Raw genomic sequence first — 14,471 nt, forward strand, 5'->3', positions numbered from 1 at the left:
TTCTGCACACATCTTATTCACCTGACCTTGCACCCTCAGATTTTCACCTTTCATTCCTCCACAAACATTCGGACACCTCATTAAAAGCATTCCCAGCAGAGTTCAAGTCAGAATAATGGACAATGGCGAACATATCCCATATTACATCCACTAATAGGTGTCTGGATACTTCCAATCAGATAGGAGTACTCTATAACGGTATTCGTGAATGTACATGAACTCGGTAATTCACAATCACAATACGAGAAATAGAAAGAGTTTCCATAATGGAGTCATCTCTAGGATTCCAATGAAGTTTTATTTTCTGATGCAAAAGTATATACTAAGTTGCCATTTGACATCAGGCTGCAAACTGAAAATCCCATGATTGGAGAAAGTAAAAACACCTCATTGCCACTCCTCTTACACTTCATCAGAAAACTTGGGCTCAGGAATGCTAATTCTGCATAACAAATATCAGATAGATCCTAACTTCTTCAGTACATAGACAGGTGTTAAGTTACATAAATGCTTTGTTTAAAATATTAGATGAGAACAGCAGCTAAGTAGTACAGGCGGAAGAACAGTGGCTCTTTCTCAAAATGCCTGTTTTTCCTCCGACATCCATACGTGAATAATCCAGCTATCATATTCATCATTTTGCTAAGATCAAAGTAAGTGTATTTTACAGAAGTTGCTTCTATCCGATAACATGTCGACTGCCACAAGGCTGCCAGTGGGCATACAGTGTCAGGCATCAGGCTCTGCTGTGTCTGCCAGCAACCTCGTAGCAGTCAACATGTTGACAGGCACACACATAATCGGTCGTATGAATAAAACAGAGAATATACTTTATACTCAGAAGTTCGGAGAAAGTTCTCTGGTTGGCATGAATAAAGCGAGTCTGAGAATATACTTCACCCGAGTATGTTCTCAGTGTGGGTTGAAGGGTGGGGGAAGTTGCTCAAAGCAAAGTATATTCTCCGATTTCGTACGAATAAAGCCAAAGAAGTTTCTCACAAGCGGAGAACATTCTCTGTTTTTGTGAGTGAGCTCCATAGCATACTTCGAGCTGAGTGTGTTGGGTTGTGTTGTGATTAAGCGTTACCGAGTGTTTTTAGCGAAAATGGCGGAATTTATGTTTCTTGAAAGGCAAGAAAAGATATACGTAGTACGCAGGAACACAGAAGAAAGGAACTGTAGAAATGAAAATATTTTTGCGCTATTTAGCGGATCCAGGTTTTCAGATAGGTGTAGGAGAAGATTTGGGAGTACACCAGACTACAGTATCACTAACATTTTCTTATGTTCTGCAACAGGTCAACAGGAAAGCACCGTTGTGAATCAGATTTCCGAGAAATATTAACGAACTAGAAACAGCGAAAGTTAAATGGCAATCGAGATACAAGTTTCCATGTGCGGTAGGGGCCCTAGACTGCACTCACATACCTATAATGAAACCTTCTTCACATGGAGACGAATACGTCAATCGAAAGGGCTTTCCATCAATAAACGTGCAGGCGACGTGTGACAACAGTGAAATGTTTACAAGTGTTGATGCTTCATGGCCAGGGTCTGTACATGACGCTAGGATATGGAGAAACTCGGATGTCTATCGTATATTGCGTGAGAACCAGTGCAACGCCCTAATTTTAGGAGACGAAGGATATGGCATTGCACCGTGGTTAATGACACCATTTCAAAATCCAGAAACACGTGATGAGAGGGCATACAACAGACTTCACTCTAAGGAAAGGGTGATAATCGAACGGTGCTTTGGACAGGTGAAAAGGCGTTTCCCAATTCTGCAAAATAAAATAAGGCTTGCCCAAACAAAAATCCCCAGTGTGATAGTAGCCTGTTTTGTTTTGCACAACGTAGCAAAACATATAGGGGATGAGGATTTTGAGGCACCTAGTGATGACGACAACAATCTTCCAGTACTGGGAGAAGAGGAAGCAGCAAACGTACGTGTACGTGGAACAAATAGGAGACGGGAAATTGTAAATGTAATACGACAACTGTAATGTATGGGCGTCTGCCCAAACATTGAATAATTAAACCCAATTTGATATTTTTTGTAATTATTCCCTCATGAAAATAAAGCAGTGCTCTGATGTTACGTAATAAAATGCTGTTTAGTGTTTTTTTTTTTTTTTTTTCATTCTCTATCATCGATTTTACTTTCAACAAAAATTGTTTAACATGTAACTATTTGGAACAGAGATACTACTGTAAATAGCTTTGGACACAATAGGTTAATATGAACTGCTGGAACCTTACTGTAATTTCTGTACTGTAACTTCAGCAGATTGATGGCACAAGTTTTTATTTTACTTTACCAAAATTGTTCCAAGGATGTGGAGAAGGTATTTGCCACGTGCTACAGTGAATAAGTGCACAACTGTCTAACCTGCAGCATTTAAAATACAAACAAGTTAGGGTGAAGTGGGGCAAGTGTAACCACGTTTTGGCATAGTTCAACTTTGACACCAAATTGCCAACTTGTTATTGAAGATATGATTTTGAAATTTCTCATGCTTAAAGTTTGACTTACTGTCTTTTTAAACAATACACATTTTGTTTTTGAAAAAAAAATAATAATATGGTCAAATAATTGTTTTCAAAATTTTGTGTTGTGAGATTACACTTGCCCCATGGTTCGGGGCAAGTGTAACCCCGCGTTGTTGTACCCATACAGAGCATTGTAAAAGAGACTTGGGATAAGTGACCTGATTGCCCAATTTTTACTGAATTTGAAGGTTTTTAAATTATTAAAATATCTTAAATTTTACTCAAGATATCAACTTTTTAGCACACGCCTCTTTGTATATTATGAAATACACAGAAAATGTTAGCTAAACTAAAAAATAAGTGTTAGCCTAAACCATAAAACACTGAAACAGAATGCATCATAGATGATTTATTTTTGTTTTAGGCCAGTAATTTATTAGTTTAAATTCTACAAAAGTAATTTTTTTTTCTTTACTAGGCAATTTAACAAAAATAATAAAATATGTAGCCTCAAGAGAAATTCACTTTATAAGTTCACTTTCTATTATTTTTCATGGAAACTGAACTAAAGTTGTAGGCAATTTGTGTTTAATGCTAAACTGCCCTAATTCAACTTATTATATTCACACTTAGGCCCCAACTATTATTTAGTCACTGAACGTTGTATGAATCAAACGTAACACCAAATGTCAGGTCTCCCTTGTGACCCAAAGTAGGCTCAGGCAGCACTGAAATGACATCAGAGGATGGAACTTCCGTCTCATCTCTTCTATCAGGCCAGTAGGATGTGGTGCCATGCTTTGTCTTGTTTTTGCATCTGAGGAAAATCACTTCTGGATCTCCTAAATCACTAATTTTGGTAACTTTGCCAGTAAAATGAACTTTCTTACATTTTGTTGCAAAAGCTACCAGAACGTAGTTTCCAACTGTAATTTTATCTTTGGCTTCAAAAAAGTTTGTCTCTTCTTCTTCACAGTATCATTTCTTTCCTGAGTTTGTCCATTGTTATTATGGTCCCATTTTCTTCATCACTACTTGTTAAAGGTAGGCCTCCTTCAGTTTCACATTCTTCACTTGTTGATTCAACTTCCAGTCTTTTTTCCTTGTTACCCACATGAGCAATCAGGGATTTTTTTCTATAACATTCTGAGATGCCATTTCGGATAAAGTAACAGCACTTTGTGTGGAAGATTTACTTTTCATTACCAAGCCCTTTTTTATGCCAGTAATGCCTTTTTGTTTTGCTTTCTCCTTATTATTCTTGTTTCCTTTAAAATCTTTTTCTTTATAGATGGCATCTTGAAAAGTGATAACTTCAGCTCCTGGTGCAATCCTTTTCTTCTTTGTTTTACCAGTGGGACTACACTGTCAGACTGTTTCCAATAATAAGCTTTCAAATGACAAATCAGAAGTTCCAGAACATAATGAAACATTGGTTAGCTCGGGAATGGTTGAAAAAGAACTCTGATACTGGGAGAACTGCAGGGCTCAGTAGATGTAGGCCTATAAAATTCTGGAGGTTGTTCAGCTGGAAGCTTCCCAAAAATCTGAGCTACTTTCTGTTAGGGACGTAGCTTCCACACAGTCCATGGCTGCATTATCGTTTTATCAATTACTTCTTTACTGTAAGGGAATATTCCTGCTTTTTGAAAACCACTTTTCAACAATTCAGGTGGTGTTTCATTCCATACAGCAGTGAGGAGATTGGAAAAGTCACGTTTGCTAATTTTTATCTCTTGATGATGTGTCTGGTGACGAGTTAACTTTTGGTCCCAAGTGGATTTCACACTCTTAAACACTGCTACACCCATTGGCTGCAGGACGAATTATCAGGTTCAACATTGTTGTCAGTCAAACAATGGTTCACATACTGTACTTTAATTGAAATGGCGACATTTTTTACAGTTCTGTGTCATATTTTATAAAAGGAAACGTGGTTTAAAAATATAGTAGACGTAAATAAAAAATAAAATATATCTCACACAAACTCAGTAGACCTACAAATCCAGCACATCAGGTATTCTGGCGTCCATGTGTACAGGAAGGCCAGTTTAGTTGATCTAGTGGGATGGCAAAAACAAGGTTACAGCTTAAATAAATAAATAGGTTCCGGTAAGTTTGTTTGGGGCAAGTGTAACCCCCCCCCCCCCCCCCCCTCCCTGCTGGTTACACGTGCCCCAGCCGATTGGTTACACTTGCCCAACTTGGGAAAAAGTTGGGGTAAGTGTAACCATGCCTGGCATAACAAGAGCTTTATCAGTAGAGTAAAACGAATCTCATATTTGAAATTATCATGCAAAAGTTAGTTTGTAACCAAAAAATTGTGCAGTTATCTTTAAAACTGCAAAAATGACAGACCACCAAATTTTGAGTGTCACTCTCTCGCAGAGTGAAAATGTAGACGTCCATTCAAGTCCAAAAATTAATTACCAATTTATGTCAGATTTGACAACTTATGGTTAAATATAACAAAGAATGGAGTAAATTAACATGTGTGATAAATCAGAGGTAAAAATACAGCTTCTTTAAGGCACCATGAGTCATGGTTACTTAACCCCGTGGTTACACTTACCCCACTTCACCCATACTCTTTTTGCTTTACTTTACCAGAAATTGTTTCAAGGATGTGGTGAAGATATTTCCCAGGTGCTACAGTAAATAAGAGCACAACTGTCTTACCTGCAGCATTTAAAATAGAAACAACTTCCTCTTTTTGCTTTACTGTACCAAAAATTAGTGGTGAAGGTTATTTGCCAGATGCTACAGTAAAACAAGTTACTCTTTTTGCTTTACTTTACCAGAAATTGTTTCAAGGATGTGGTGAAGATACTGGCCAGACAACAATATAAGAGCATACACTTTTTTTAACATTTCAGATTGGATTATATTACTCTTATTGTTTCATTGAAAAGACATTTGTACTGAATAATTTTTGTAAGAGGATATGAAATTTGGAAAATGAGGAATGAAAATGAACATTCACTTTAAAAACATGTTTTTATTAATAAAATTCGTTATGTAAATAAGACACTACACATTTTATTGTTTATCTTCTTCGCGCATCAATTTCTGCTGCTTTCGTTTGAGTATGTCCAATTGATACAATAGCACCAGCCTTTGCAGCTCTGGAGTAGACAAATTACGTGTCTCATCCGTTTCCATGCTTAATCGGCGATGTTTAAGCACACACTCATGCCCCGAAGCAGGCGATTGTGAAGGTACGACGACTTCGGGGCCCACGAGATCCATATGGTCGGCTGGAACAATTAGTGGTAGCTGCAAAATTTACTCTTGTTCATACATGCAGTCTGTGTCAGCTACCTCCGAATTCCTTGGTGATGTGATGACAGAAATTGAACCACCACCTACTGCACAAGATCCTAAAGTAATAGTGGTGTGTCAGGATTCAGTTTCTAGTTAGTAAATATACCAAACATGTTTACGCAGAAATGTGGGAGAGGTTCGTCCAATTTCATGCATAGTACACTGTGATACTTTTACTGAAAAGTGGTGATATAGTAGACGAAATTTACCAAACATTGTTTCATTTTCACATGTTAAAAATACATATTTGTCTGAATCACAATTTCAAAGCATTAAGCGCGTAATTAAAAAATCGAAAAGTATGGGACTTACCAGGAACTCTGTGGATAGTTGGGTTGCAGTCATCTCCGTCGAAAAACTTTAAAAATATCTGCTCCCAATTTTTCAGGGAAATCTTGATGTTTCCCATCTTATCCACATGCGTTTTCGCCTTGATATGGGATTTCATATTGTGCAGTTTCTTCATTATCTGCACGTCCGTTATTTCTTTCCCGAAATTAACCATGTAACGGTGTTGCACTTCTTTAAGACAATCCGCTTTCTCTCTTCTTGCGGCCGGAGTTTGTGATTTGCTGATAATTGCGGGGTAATCTTTAATAATGTTAACAAACGCTAATTCCGAGTCTTCCATTTTGGCACAGAAACAATTTCAGAAAACTTTCGCTAACACAAAACACACGCAAAGTCGCAAACGAAACAAACTGAGAACCAAAGATGTTGGATTTTAATCTCTTTGTTGAGAACTTACTCAGTAAGGAGGGGAGGTAGAGAGAAAGTACTCCAGGGTCAGAGATTATGCTTCCTAGTTTTTATTCATACGAAACTGAGAACTTTCTTTAAGAATGTTCTTTTGCTCTGAGTGTCAACTCTGGAGAATGTTCTCGTTTTTATTCATACAACCGAATGTATAACTTGACTCATTTTACATCCCAGAAAGTTGTTCATGATGGAATTTACAGAACACAATGTGAATAAAAGGATAATCACACTCTACTTGTGCCACAGCTCGTGACAAGAAAAGTAAGGCTATTGTATTCTGGATAGGTATGAGACTGAAGACCTTTAAGCTTTGAAAAGTGCCTGTTCTTGCAACTATTTGTTCCCTGCACACTTTGGATGCTTCTTGAAGAGGGGTCAGGTATTGTTAGCACATCTTTCTGAATCTCCTTAAATGGGATACACAGTCACAGATAATTCCTCTTCGTACAGTGCTTACAGCAGATGCACCTGCATATTTGGCTTAAGCTACAGTTATCTACTACCAAGGCACACAGCAAATGATTGCATTGATTTCTGAACTATTAAAAACTTAAACTTCAAGCAAGGTTGTAGTCTGGCTACTGAAGTGTGCAGTTAACTGGAGACAATTTTTTTCCAAAATCTGGTTACTGTAATGGTTCTAGGAGAAGAGGAGTGAGGGGAGGTAGGATAACTGAATTGGAATAAAATGGGCTTTAACACATTGACTGCCACATGCTTAGTGATGGATGTCTCACAGCCAGACTAAGCCCATGGCATCAGGTGCGAGGCTCTGCTGTGCCCGACAGCAACAACACGAAGTAGGCATGTGGTTCTGCTGTGGCCAGCAGCATCTACATGGCAGTCAGTGTTTAAGAAAGTACTCAAGATGTTGGAAGAATTCCAGACTCTTAATTGCTGCGGTAATGATGACCGACAGACAAGAGCCATTGGTGGTTTCGGTTCTTAATGATTGTAACACATGTTGATGGTTGCATTGCCATGGTTTCAAGAATTGTGCAACCATGTTACTGTCCACAGCTCTAATGAGATACAAATACTCTCTTCACCAGTTTTGTTAACTGTGAGAACTCATACTGGTTAATGTTGCAAAACTGACAATATAAGTAATGAACATTCTAACAGTTTGGTCCTCGAGTGCACAAAAATACAATCCCATGGTAAGGTACTATTTATTAATAGCATTGACAAAGTGCTTAGTAGACTGCAGAGTCATAATTCACTTCACACATGGGTCACTTAAGGCCCCTCTATCACAGTGAGTACACCCTAGAAGACTCAAGTACTTTTAGTCATGTTTCACTGCTTCCTTTGTTACAAATGTGCAGCAGTCTCAACTGAGCAGTCTCCACTGACCTTCCATGTCACTGCACTTTATCTTTCCTGTTTTACAGTTTCTTCTAGTTATCAGCTACATTATGCACCAGGTTGTCAGAATCTGGATATGTTTTGTTGCAGTTAGATTCCGCTAAAATATCAGATGACCTGTACTGTACCTTTTTCCTTTCTTTCTTTCCTTCCCTTTTTAGCTTCCTATTTTATCAGACAGCACCATATGCATTTGTAGATTGGTCATGCAGTTATATGATTATATATATATATATAAACAATGGAAAATCCAGGATGGAATGTAACAATCCAGAGAAGGAAAGTTGCTACTCACTATATAGTGGAGATACTGAGTCGCAATAGGCCCCCTCCCTGTTCCCATTCCAGCACTACACAGCTGTCATTTCACCACCACATCCAGTCTTAATTTCTTTTATTTCTCTCCTTTCCACTACTTACCCCCTCCGCACCTTCTCTCCTGCCCTCCGTCTAAACTCCAACACTTGACTGTCCACCACTCCCACTATACTATCCCTCCCCCTCCCCGCCCCAGCCTCCTTACCCCCACCCAGTCGCCACTCTCATCATGCACTGGTGCTGCTGTTCGCAGTGTGGTCTCAGCTCTCTGAGGCTGCAGACACACGTGTGTGTGTGTGTGTGTGTGTGTGTGTGTGTGTGTGTGTGTGTGTGTGTGTGTGTGTGTGGGGGCACAGCATTTAAGATACTGGATGCCATGAAGGGAGCTAAAATCCACATCCCACCATTTAGATGTTTCTAGCTGTTTCACAAAATCAATTTATATAAAACAGTGGTTTGGTTTAATTTAGGAGGACATGTCCAGTTCTCTCTTGTATACCATCCTTGTCCAAAAGAACAAACGCACACTCAGTCTTCAATGAGCCCATTCTCATTTGGATATTACACCCTAACTCATCTTTATCAGTGAAGACAATTCAGAAATAACCTGTCTTTTGGTTTCAAGCATAATGCCCTTGGAGGATGCTTGGTGTGGTTCCATCCCTACTTTATTTAAAACAAAGCTCCAACAAATCCCACCAATGACTGAACATATGTACAGGGATTCAGCTGCCCCTACCAATATTTTATGCACCCCATAATTCTATATCTCACCTTCAAAAACCACAAGAGTTTTCGCACTCTCTCTCTCACTATACATAACGTAGTTATATTTTGTACTGGGATATGTTTTAGCTGGCTTATCAAATGTAACAATGGCACTGTACATTGTCCATTACTACTGTTGAATTCTAAAGAATATTTTAACAAATTAGAAAACTGTGGTATTTATTTCCTCATGAGTTACTTCGCTTTCTGGAACAAATAAACAGTTTAAAATGAAGAAGCAAGCCAATTTTGTTGTTCTTTTGGTTGCACACAGTGCAGCCACTGTTTTTCAATGCATGACATCCATTAACTGATGCTTCGCAAAACCTCAACTAAATGCTCACTGCATGCAGGTATTGGTATCTCCAAACCCATGTCTACTTTTCTCAGCGGGAAATGTCAGATTTAATACTTTCACACAAATCTGCAATTTTGTTCCCTGATTATAATTTCCCCTCTAACCCTTGATACGTATGAAGCTGATGATTGTGTGTTCTTGGATAACCTCTTTTAGGGCGAACCTTGTCTTGAGACACATACTTCTACCATATCACCACTAACACAAAAAACACTAAACCACAGCAACAACTGAAGCACACAAAGGATTCCACAACTTGAGAAAACTACACTACACGATGGCCGAGGAACGTGGAAGCAACTGATGCTCAACATCATGGGCTTTATCAGGCTACTGCAAAACATTTTTGTGTTGAAATGGTCTCCCCCTTTTCTGAAAAGGATAAGAACTTTACACAAAACCTACTACATACAATTTAGTTCAGCCTATGGACACAAAGCTAATGCTGCAAAGGCTTTCCAGTGTTCCACTACATCGTAATGCAGAATAGATGCTATTGCAAACAAACGAGAAGCATGTGCCAAGTATGAAGAGAATTTAGACCATCCCACCCTGTGGTCTATTACAGTATGAACTAGGACCAAAGTTTTCATTTACATCCCACTATGTCCAATGTGCCCCCCACTGGATGAACAACAAACAGCCCGATTATAGTCAAACTCATCCCATACTTTTGTGAGCACATCTGAAGTTACTGCATCGTTTCAGAATGCAAGATCCCATAACTCTGCAGGACAATGGTGCAATATGAGATCAACATATTCTTACAGTTTATCTATTGTTAAAGGACTGGGTTGATAAAATCACCTTCGGCCATGTTGACACAGTAATGCAAAATGCTTTTTGTTGTTGTTCCATTGCCACCTCCAATTGACCAACAGTGGGTACATGAGCAAGTGCAGCTTATCAGGGAGACCCCTGTACTGGGAACCACAAAAACAATCATCTTAGAACTGGAGCAAAGGTAAATTTAATTCCAATGCATACCCAAGTCTCTACCTTCATTCATGTAGAAGTTAAATCAGATTCATAATCTTTTTGAAACTCCTGGTAGATTGGAGGAGGTGAGGGGGAGCAGGACCACAGATGCCTTCTAACTCCGAAGAATTTTGTCCCTTTCCAAACCACACTACAAAATCTACATATACAGGGTGAAAAGTATTTAAACTGACAAACTCTGGGAGGTTGTAGGGAACATCAAAACAAATATTTTCCCTGATATTTTTTTCCTATGAGGAGTATTTAAACCGGTAGAGGAAGATTTCTCTGGCGGCAAATTAATTAAACCAACAAACACTTTTCCATTTTTTTTAATGACCAAGAGACAACACATTAACACAACCCAATTTCAATTACAGTAGATTTTCAAAAATATCTCCATTGACACGTAAACAAAGGTTACACAGTCGGATGATGCTCTGTCTGACATGGTCAAAAAAAACCCAGGACTATCCTGAATTGTTCCTGCTGCTGCTACTATCTGGGCAACCAGATCCTCTGCTGATGCAACAGGAGTTGCGTAAACAAGGTTGTGCATCTCTCCCCCACACAAAAAGTCCAGAGGGGACATATCTGGGGATCGAGCAGGCCATGGTACAGGACCATGTCTGCTAATCCACGTTTCTGGGAACCGTCTGTCCAGGAATCGACGCACACGATGACTGAAATGTGCCAGCGCCCTGTCATGTTGGAACCACATGCATTGTCTTGTAGGGAGCGGGATGTCTGCCAGCAATTCTGGCAATGGTCTGGTGAGAAAATTGTAATAGTGCCTGCCGTTTAATGGCCTAGGTAGCAGATACAGACCAATTAAACAGTCCCCAACAACACCGACACACATTAGCCAAGAACCACACTTTCTGAGCGCTAGTAACTGTGGCATGTGGGTTATCCTCACTACAAACATGCGAATTGTTCACGTTAAAGACTCCATCAAGCCCGAATGTTGCTTCATCGGTAAACAAAACAGAGGCTGGAAATGTAGGATGCATTTCACACTGTTCCAGGTACCACTGCGAAAACTGCTCTGGGTGGATAATCAACTGGTTTCAGGTTGTGGACACACTAAGTGAAATGGACCTAACAATTGCTCTAGAAGAACTGTTCTTACGTTCGTCTGATTCGTCCCCATGTTATGTGCAATTGCGCAAGTGCCGATTGAAGGATCCTGCTCCACATGCTGCAAGACAGCTTCCTAAAATTGCAGCGTTCTTACCATGCGACGGCGTCCCTGTCCAGGTAATCTGCTAAATGACCTAGTCTCACACAGACGTTGGTACACAGCAGCAAAGGTCGTATGATGCGGGATACAGTGATCAGGATATTATTATTGTTAAACCCGCTGCGCATCTCGTCCGTTGTGGTGCGCTACGTAGTACGCACCAACCATATCAGTGTACTCACTCCATTAGTAAACAGAGACAATACACTACTACACTGGTGGACAGCAGTTGCCTACAACTGAAGAGCGTAATACGGCCTCCACTGATTTAAATAATCCTCATAGGAAAAAATGACATTAGGGAAAAATGACATTAGGGAAAAATGACATTAGGGAAAAATGACATTAGGGAAAAATGACATTAGGGAAAAATGACATTAGGGAAAAATGACATTAGGGAAAAATGACATTAGGGAAAAATGACATTAGGGAAAAATGACATTAGGGAAAAATGACATTAGGGAAAAATGACATTAGGGAAAAATGACATTAGGGAAAAATATTTGTTCTGATGTCCCCTACAACCTCCCAGAGTTTGTCATTTTAAATACTTTTCACCCTGTATAATAATTTATTGTAATGGCATGTGGCAACTGCCCAGCTCTGTGCAGAAACCACACATAATTGGCTTTATCTCAGCATGTAAATGCCACAGTGTCATTTCTAAGGTTGTATATACATCTGCATTTATTTCATTTGTACTGATATTTACCTGTCCTTTTGTATTCTTTTCATCATTTTTTCTTATCTCTTGTTCATTTTGTTACAACGTAACCCATCCCATGGTCTTTCCTGTGGTGTAGGCCTACTTATTTCCTTTCTGATCACATTTCCTCAGATTCTTTGAAGTATGGCTCCAGTTAGAACACTGGCATCATTGAAAGTATATTCACAATTCCAAAAGCTAGTTTCAACTGTAATTCTCTTCGAGATCTCCAGTGTTCCTCTCTTCGAGATCTCCAAACATGAACGAGAAGCCAGTGACAGGTGAGTTGGTGTACTGAAACTGCTCTTCACGAACACTATGAAATTTAAGCAATACTTACAGTGTAAGTGTACAGGGCTATTACAAATGATTGAAGCGATTTCATAAATTCACTGTTGCTCCATTCATTGACATACGGTCACGACACACTACAGATACGTAGAAAAACTCAAAGTTTTGTTCGGCTGAAGCCGCACTTCAGGTTTCTGCCGTCAGAGCGCTCGAGAGCGCAGTGAGACAAAACGGCGACAGGAGCCGAGAAAGCGTATGTCGTGCTTTAAATGCACTCACATCAGTCAGTCATAACAGTGCAACGACGCTTCAGGACGAAGTTCAACAAAGATCCACCAACTGCTAACTCCATTCGGCGATGGTATGCACAGTTTAAAGCTTCTGGATGCCTCTAAGGGGAAATCAACGGGTCGGCCTGCAGAGAGCGAAGAAACGGTTGAATGCGTGCGGGCAAGTTTCACACGCTGCCCGCGGAAGTTGACGAATAAAGCAACCAGGGAGCTAAACGTACCACAGCCAACGGTTTGGAAAATCTTACGGAAAAGGCTAAAGCAGAATCCTTACCGTTTACAATTGCTACAAGCCCTGACACCCGATGACAAAGTCAAACGCTTTGATTTTCGGCACGGTTGCAACAGCTCATGGAAGAGGATGTGTTCAGTGCGAAACTTGTTTTCAGTGATGAAGCAACATTTTTTCTTAATGGTGAAGTGAACAGACACAGTGTGCGAATCTGGGCGGTAGAGAATCCTCACGCATTCGTGCAGCAAATTCGCAATTCACCAAAAGTTAACGTGTTTTGTGCAATCTCACGGTTTAAAGTTTACGGCCCCTTTTTCTTCTGCAAAAAAAACCTTACAGGACACGTGTATTTGGAAATGCTGGAAAATTGGCTCATGCCACAACTGGAGACCGACAGCGCCGACTTCATCTTTCAACAGGATGGTACTCCACCGCACTTCCATCATGATGTTTGGCATTTTCTAAACAGGAGATTGGAAAACCGATGGATCGGTCGTGGTGGAGATCATGATCAGCAATTCATGTCATGGCCTCCACGCTCTCCTGACTTAAGCCCACAAAGAAATCGCATGGGGTTATGTGAAAGATTCAGTGTTTAAACCTCCTCTACCAAGAAATGTGCCAGAACTGCGTGCTCGCATCAACGATGCTTTCGAACTCATTGATGGGGACATGCTGCGCCGAGCGTGGGAGGAACTTTATTATCAGCTTGATGTCTGCCGAATCACTAAAGGGGCACATGTCGAACATTTGTGAATGCCTAAAAAAACTGAGTTTTTGTATGTGTGTGCAAAGCATTGTGAAAATATCTCAAATAATAAAGTTATTGTAGAGCTGTGAAATCGCTTCAATCATTTGTAATAACCCTGTACTTAACACCTGCCAATTAGAACAGCACTCTCATTTTCTGCTCCAATGAAAGAAGTGATTGACACCAAAAGCAAATGGAAGATGAAACAACAGCAGTAACCTTCCACAGCTAGAATTATTTTCCTTCCCAAGGAGGGGAAGCGTATAAAGAACACTCACTACTTTGGAATACTAAAGTCTAATAAATTGAAAACACATAGGTAATAAAGTTTAACATTTCATTCTTGTCACTTTGCACCTTACTGTACTGCAACCACAAATTTCATGTTCAGCATGAAAAAATTTACTGTTTCCACTACAAGCAACGTCCCATGGCTGGACTACATTGTATGAAAGAATCCTTACTTGCACAGTACTCCAACAACGCTGATTTCACCAAATTCATTTTAGATTGTTACTGCCATTACTAACTTACTTTCTGGCTCTCTCAAAACACATTAATCACCTTTACTATGCTCTACACATCTCAAACA

This window comes from Schistocerca americana, chromosome 8 (genome assembly GCF_021461395.2).
Source record: "Schistocerca americana isolate TAMUIC-IGC-003095 chromosome 8, iqSchAmer2.1, whole genome shotgun sequence".
NCBI lineage: Eukaryota > Metazoa > Arthropoda > Insecta > Orthoptera > Acrididae > Schistocerca > Schistocerca americana.